The sequence below is a fragment of the Triticum dicoccoides genome, chromosome 7B (genome assembly GCF_002162155.2).
Source record: "Triticum dicoccoides isolate Atlit2015 ecotype Zavitan chromosome 7B, WEW_v2.0, whole genome shotgun sequence".
Taxonomy (NCBI): Eukaryota; Viridiplantae; Streptophyta; class Magnoliopsida; order Poales; family Poaceae; genus Triticum; species Triticum dicoccoides.
The window spans coordinates 715,694,691-715,702,461 of record NC_041393.1 but is presented as its reverse complement, the minus strand read 5'-3'; the positions used below and the strand labels follow the sequence as shown (position 1 = coordinate 715,702,461).

Here is a 7,771-nt window from a genome sequence, read left to right as displayed (position 1 = left end):
TCTGCATACATCAATTAATGCCCTCTTCATTGCAAGGTTTCAAGTTATATAAGAACGGTAAAATGTAAAGAAGGGCACGACATAAACTAGAGGAATGACAACAAAGGTTACATGATACTCTGAAGTTTACCTTCTAGGGTTGTACAAATAATGTAATAAAATATCAGTAACAAATACAAAGATGTGGTACCTTGCTCAAACCCTGAGTTGCTATACCATTCAAGTTTTCTACAATCTCCTTTATTGTGGGTCTCTTCCTTCTATCATGATTGAGACAACGTACTGCAATTTTGGTGCATGTCTCCACTTGATATAAATTTGTTGTGCTATCCCTCTTCCTCCAATATGCACACACCTGTAAATCGATACAGAAAAGCTTTATGTGTAACATCATCAAATGCATAATTATTTATCTATATTATCATAGCACCGTATCTTTAAGCATGAAATTGAACATGTTGGTGACAAACATAATTTGTTCATACATCTTCAACAAAATTTGTGTCCCCTGAGTCGTGATAAATTTCAAAACCACCAGGTCCCCTAATTACTTCTATGATTGTAACACCTAAACCGTAGACATCAGTCTTGTCTGACATCATGCTCCCACGTATTAATTCAGGCGCCATGTATTTCCTGCATGGTATCAAAAAATGTTGAAGGGCACCGTCAGTATCACCATCTGTTCGGTTACATGAGAAAGAAAATCATTCTAAAATCAAAGAAGCATTCCACTTCTCACGTTGTCCCTGAAACTGAATCAACTTTGGTATGGCTACGGCTTGCAGTGTAGATCCTTGACAATCCAAAATCCGCAATTTTCGGTTTCATGCTCTTGTCAAGTAACACATTGGCAGGCTTTAGATCCAAGTGGAGGATCCGACTTTCACATCCATTGTGAAGATAACACAAACCTCACAAGTCCCCTTTATTATTTGGTAATGTGTGCACCATTCATCTCCCAGAGAAATTCCTAGAAAGAGGACAATGTCTCAAACATGAAACTAGTATTTTTATTTAAAGATGAAAAAAAAGATGTTCGAATTAAAGATTTGAAGTTTACCAGACAGACGCTTGTCTAAGCTTCTACCGACCATATATTCAAAGCAGAGCACTTTGTATATGTGTCTACCAAAAACAGACGTGCCATCAGGTAGCTCAATATATTTCTTAGTTTCTTCATTGCAATACCCAACTAGCCGTACAATGTTTGGATGTTGGACCTTCATATGGTTACGGAGTTCCTTAATAAATTGTTTGTCGTCAATGCCTTTGGTCGCATGAAGCAACTTCACTGCTATGGCTTCCCCATTGTAGACTGCCTGTTTGCGTTTGATAGAAGTAATCAATAATATGATGTTCAAGATAAAATAGAATACCAAGTCGATCATTAGTAGTACCTTGTAAACGTCTCCATAGCCACCACTTCCAACTTTCTGGGCATCCGAAAAATCGTTAGTAATTCTCCTCAACTCAGATGATTCTATTTCTATAGCCATCCTTCAACGATCAATATATGTGCTATACCAAGGTAGGCGTGCCCCTTCCTGTGTACAAACAACATCATCAATAGCAAACAACAACAAAAATCCTAAATCATTATGCTGAGAATGTCTCAGTAAATACATCTGTAACTATCCTTTTTGTCGGTTTTCTAAGCTTATTGGCAGAATATCGCCACCTGCGAAACCCTAACCACCACCGCCCCTTCTTCCTCTTCCCTCTCTCACACCCCGGCGCTGGGGAGCGAGCTTCACTTGTTCGAAGCTGGTGGCAGGGACTGGTTCTATCCCGTGCCACATCAGCCCCCTGCCTACCTGCATGGTGGGCCAAGCTGGTGTTGCAATGGGCCGTTCCGGGAACAACGATTTGGATGGACTTAGGCGTTTTTAGCCGATATGTTTAACATTTATGCTTGACTTTTCCTTGATATAATTAAATAGTTAACAATGTATAATTGTATTTGCGTGTATCATATTAACGCAAAGGTAAAATGTTATCATCCTTTGTGATTTGGTAAAATATTATCAGTTTTGTTTTTTGAATTAAGGGGGCTCTAATGAAACGCCACTGCTATATCTCGCCTACTGCGAGGCGGATATAGTACTCGCGCTCTGGCGACCGGGAGTGGGCGCTGACCCATTAGTGGATAGGAAGCGAGGGGATGGCGAGTGATTATGCGCAAATGATATTTCTCGCTTTAAGTGAGTCGCCAAAGAAGTGTGAAGGTTTTTTCTCTCTCGTAGTAACTGGGCCGGCCTCGCCTCCTGGATAACGAAACGGGGATTCGAACCCTCGCCTTCATACTTCTATCCAGGAGAAAATGGGGGAGAAAATGATAACGAAACGGGGATTCGAACCCTCGCCTCCTGGATAGAAGTTACCCCTCTAAACACTTTGACAAGGTCAGATTCCTTCACGACGTCAAGGCACGACGACCTTTAATATAAATGAGCCTACTTTGTTTCCGTCCTTTTTCCCAGTTTTTTTTCTTTTTTTGTTTCGTTTGTTTATTTACCTTCCCTTCTCCAGTTATTTTTTATTTGATTTCTTCGTATTTTATTTCTTTTTTTATTCTCCATTTTTTGTTTGGGTTCCTTTTTTTCTTCTCCATTTTTTTGGTTTTCTTTCTTTCTTTTTGTATTTCATTCTAGATTCTTATATATATGATCAACATCTTTTCAAATACTTGTTCAACACTTTTCAAGTACTTGTTCAATATTTTTAAACACTTTGCTCAACATTTTTATATACATCATCAACATTTTTTCAAATACTTGTTCCACATTTTTTCAAATACTTGTTCAACATTTTTTCAAATACTTGTTCAACATTTTTCAAATACTTGTTTAACTTTTTTTCAAATGCTTGATTAACATGTTTTTAACTACCTTTTCAACATTTTTCAAATACATGTTCAACATTTCTCAAACACTTGACTAATATTTTTAAATACTTGTTCAACATTTTTTAAATGCTTGATTAACATTTTTTAAATACTTGTTCAACATTTTTAGAATACTTGATCAACATTTTTCAAATACATGTTTAACAATTTCTCCGAATGCTTAACATTTTTTAAATAATTGTTCAACATATTTTTTAAATACTTGTTCAACATTTTTTATACACTCGTTCAACATTTTCTAATATGTATTCAACATTTTTCACTTGTTCAACATTTTTAGTACTCATTCAACATTTTAAAATACTTGCTCAACATTTTTTAATACTTATTCAATATTTTTAAAATACTTGTGCAGCAATTTTCAAATGTGTTTTTTACGAGTGTATTTTGTAAAAATAGGTATTTGAATTATTTTCAAGTATAAACAAAAGTTCAAATAAGTAAAAAACGAAAAAAAAAACGTGAAAAGAACGAACGAGGAAACAGGCAAGTGCCTACCCGTGCACGTTGGCTGGCCCATATGCTCGCTCGCTTCAGCGAGTCTGAAGGCTCGACTCGCTGAATGCGAGGAATAGTCGCGGGGCAGATACTATTTGACGCTCGTTAGCGTCAAAAAGGGCGTCCCTTCGCTGAAGCAAACATCTGGTTCGGCCGGCCCACGTACGGGATTCATGTGTTCGTCGTTCGCTTTCTTTCGTTGTTTCCAGCCGGGTTTTTTCGTTTTTCTTGTGTGGTTTTTTGCTTCTGGTTTTTCAATGCTTTGTCTGGTTTTTAGTGGTTTTGTTCTGGGTCTTTTTGTTTTGGTTCCATTTCCCTTTGTATTTTTCTTTTTGGTTTACTTTCATTTATCTTTTTTTCTTCTTCTCTTTTTGCTGTGTTATCTAAAAAGTTCACCGCGTATTACAAAAATGTTGATGGTATATTAAGAAAATTTTCATCATCTTCATGAAAAAGTCACCACGCATTAGAAAATGTTCATTGTCTATTACAAAAATGTTCATCATACATTTAACAAAAGGTTCATCATATATTAAGGAAATGTCCATTATATTTAAAAAATGTTCATTGTGTACTTAAAAAGTGTTCAGCTTATATAATGAAAATGTTCAATGTGTATTTAAAAATTATTCATCATATATCACAAAAATGTTCAATGTGTATTTAAAAATTATTCATCATATATCACAAAAATGTTCAATGTGTATTATAAACTATCCAGCATATATCACAAAAATGTTCAAAGTGTATTTAAATATTATTCAGTCTAAATCAGAAAAATGTTCAATGGTGGAATTTTTTTGTTTTTTTCTCTGGCGCTGTCTTTATAGTTCTTAAAGTTTCGCCCTTCATTTAAGCACGATCTTTTAGGTGCTGTAGTGGTACAAATCAGTTACTCCTGATTGTGAGGTTTGCGAGTTCGAATCCTCCATGGGACTTTTTTATTTGGTATTTTTGTAACGACGCCTAATGGGCCGGCCCATTTAGATCGCGCGTCCTGCACGAAACCAAGTCGGTTTGACACACACGGGCATCTTGCGCGAAACCTAGTCGTTTGTGGATCGGAGCGTTGCCTGCCCAGTCAATGTCTTCAGCTGTATGTATCAGTATCACTGACTGTTATACTTCTACAGTTTGGTAACAAGGTTTTTATCGTGGCAAGTAGGTTTGGGTTGAATTGTAGGATGGCACAATAAATTTGCACAAGTAGGAGTAATTTTGCACTGTCGCGTGTTTTATTTCTAATCTATGAAGAATATTTTACGTATCATTTTTATTGATCTGATCCTCTTATCATCATTTCTTGGATACTGCTATTTATAGAATAATAATCTTACCATTAAGTAGTCCAAGAACAACTATGCATTTTGGATCAAATTTCTTTTAGCACTATTCATGGAGTCATTGTTGTTCCAAAATGACTCCTGAAACCGTATAACTGTGCTCCATTGTTCCAGTAAGCTTGATAATTAACATATCTTCGTATTTCAAAGGATGTCTTGTGATAACGACCTTCATTTATTTTCTATATATATAGGGCTACTTATAATATCACAATGACACCGATATCAAGTGTTGACCAAAAACATTTTTGTATGTATATGTGCGCTGATTATTATTAAGAGCCTCAAAATTTAGTTTTGCGCCGGGCCCTTAAAATCTCAGGACTGGCCCTAGCCATGCGCCTAATAAAATACTCCCTACCCCTAAAAAAACACTTTCTCTGTTCATTTTTTCGAGAATGATTCAGATTTATTTTCAAAATTTACCAGAAGTACAGAGTACCTCAAACATAACAAAAATTACATCAAGATTCCAACATCAGCAACCGACCACTACCGCCGCCGGAACAAGCCGTCGATGCGCCGCTCTCGTCGTTCCCCTACCGAAACTAGCTTGACCTTATAAATGAAAGCAGGGATTCTTCGTGCACGTGCCCTTAAGGTTCAGCAACCTAAAGCCACAGTAATTGTCGTTGTCGTTGAACCCATGGATAGATCTGAAGCACCCGGCACCAAATCTCGCGACACGACAAGGAACCCTAACCTCGCCACCCCAAGGAGACAGAAGGAATCTACGCCGGAGCTCTGACAACTACGTCCAGATGGACGAACTCAAGGAGGATTGGAGCTCGAAAGACAAATTCGAAGAAGAATCGTCGCCATCCGCCCGAGCGCCGCACATGCGACAACTAAAAAATCCTAACCTAAACTACCAACTGGAGCGGAGGCACTAGGATTCTCCTCCCCGCTACTAGCCACCAGAGTAGCGGGCAGAAGAGAGGATAATCCACGGGCTCACCGGTGAAGCTTGGAGGGGAGAGTTTGCCCTAACCGTCAAGCGTTGGGGGAAGAACCTAGCTAGACGCATAGGTTTACTGCTCGCATGTATTCATCGTTTCCCTCTCTGTTTAGTATTATAGTGATGTTCTAACTTTTTTATGATTCAGACTACAGACATAATGTTTATTTACTCATTTCAGTATGTATGTAATTCATCTTGAAATATCCAAAATATATTATATTTCTGAACGAAGCAAGTACCTGTTTAGGCCAGTTGTAACTATTTGGTAAGAAACATGTCTTGGGCCTAATTTAAGAAAATCCTTCTCGACCTTGGTTAGAAATAAGCTTCAGTTGTCGTGTCCCTTCCTGAAGGCCTCATCATGAAGATACATCCACCTACTGTCACTATTTTTATGTGATTCCGGGTGAAAAGCCGGGCGTTGGCGACATTTATGTCGTTACCTTCTTGGAGGCACCACCTTGGAGTCCTTCACCTTTGTGAGGTGGTGGGTTCACGACAATTGTGCAAGATTGCGTCGTGGTCAGGGAGGTGGACGTCGGGGCGGCGGCTCCGGACGGTGGAAGTATCGTTGAGGAGACGATCTCAAATGACGATGCAACGATGACTCTATGGGTAGGTTCGCGGCTCTGCATGGCTTGGGGGGCGACTTGGTGATGCGAGGGACACGAGGTCGTCGCCCCGGTCGGATGCGGCCTGAGGGGTTGGTCTGGTGGGAAGTCGGGGCGGCGGCCCCGGGTGTTTGGCACAGTGTTCGTGGTTTGCAGACGGTCTTCTTGTGTAGGAAGGGCTACCAGGCGGCCGAACCATGCGGCACTATGGCTTGTGAGCGTGCAAGGGATGTCGGAGCGGCAACTCCGAAGCCGGGGTGTGTGTTTGTTCCTTGGGTCGTGTGGTTGACGATGCTTCGTTGCTTGTACGGTTTTTGCCTTGGTTTTCCTAATAAATTGGCCACTTTGTGAGGTTTTTGATCGGGTTCTTCTTATAAATTGAATCAACTCTCTTCTTCTATAATGCAATGTCAGAGCTCCTGGTCTCTTGATGAGGTTCCGTCAAAAAAGAAAAAGAAATAAACTTCAGCCCATCTAGTTTAGTAGATGGCAGTAGGACCCACAAAGGTTCACTTTTTTTGCAGTGGTGGCTTTTTGCCAGTTTTTCTAAAACACATAATGGACGTAAACACATATGTACACTCACTTTTATGAACAATTTTAAGAGGCCGAGCCGACATGTCTTTAAATTGATTAAGTCATCACATGCTCTCATTGTAGACAGACACATCACTTACTTACCACTGAAAGAACAAAACCGTCAAATTCATAAATCCAGGAAAAAGCAAGCAAATCATGCCAAGTCCAATACTGAAATTCAGGTGGACATGTTTCATCACAAGAAACCTAACCAACGTGGGATACGCTCGGTTCACAGCTGATAAATAGGTGAATTACAGTTTCAGATGTATTTTCTTGTGTATGTTCTACCGTGGGTGAAGCTCTCTAATTTGTATTTGGATGACTGTTTCATCCAAAAGGAAAAAAAAATCCTGGTAAGGAAGTCCCGGCCAGATCTAGCTAGGGGACGCCAAAAGCGATGATTAAGACATAATTTCTTTGTGTTCCTCTTCCATGATCCATTCGCAGAGAACAGAAGTTGAAGAATAAATCAAACTAAAGCTTAGCTACGAGATATGGAAGCAAAGACTAACCTCGTTGAAGGTCTTGCGGCTGCTTGTGCTGCTAGGCTGCCTCATGTGACTCCTCCATCGGCAGTCGGCACCAACAAGTATATTCTCGGGATGGGTGTGGTTCGTTGCATTTACAACATAGAGAACGACATGCGGGACAGTAGCGCAACCAAGCAAAAGGACGAGGTATTTATGTTTAGCAGGGTGGCGCAAGAAAAAGTTGTTGCTCACAGTTATTGCCGTGCCTGCATGATGTCCGCCGCATTAATTTGAAAGATGCTAGTAGTACTACTACTCCCTCCGTCTAGGTGTGTAAGTCATCTTACGAAAACCAAATAATTCTAAAATACTATGCATTAAATCTACATCGTTTCTTG

At 39.5% G+C, this 7,771-nt stretch overlaps 1 pseudogene; it reads right to left on the bottom strand.

Annotated features, from left to right (window-relative positions):
- Positions 1 to 7,545, bottom strand: part of LOC119341617 — a 9,830-nt pseudogene extending 2,285 nt beyond the window's left edge.
- Between the last annotated feature and the right edge of the window lie 226 nt (positions 7,546 to 7,771).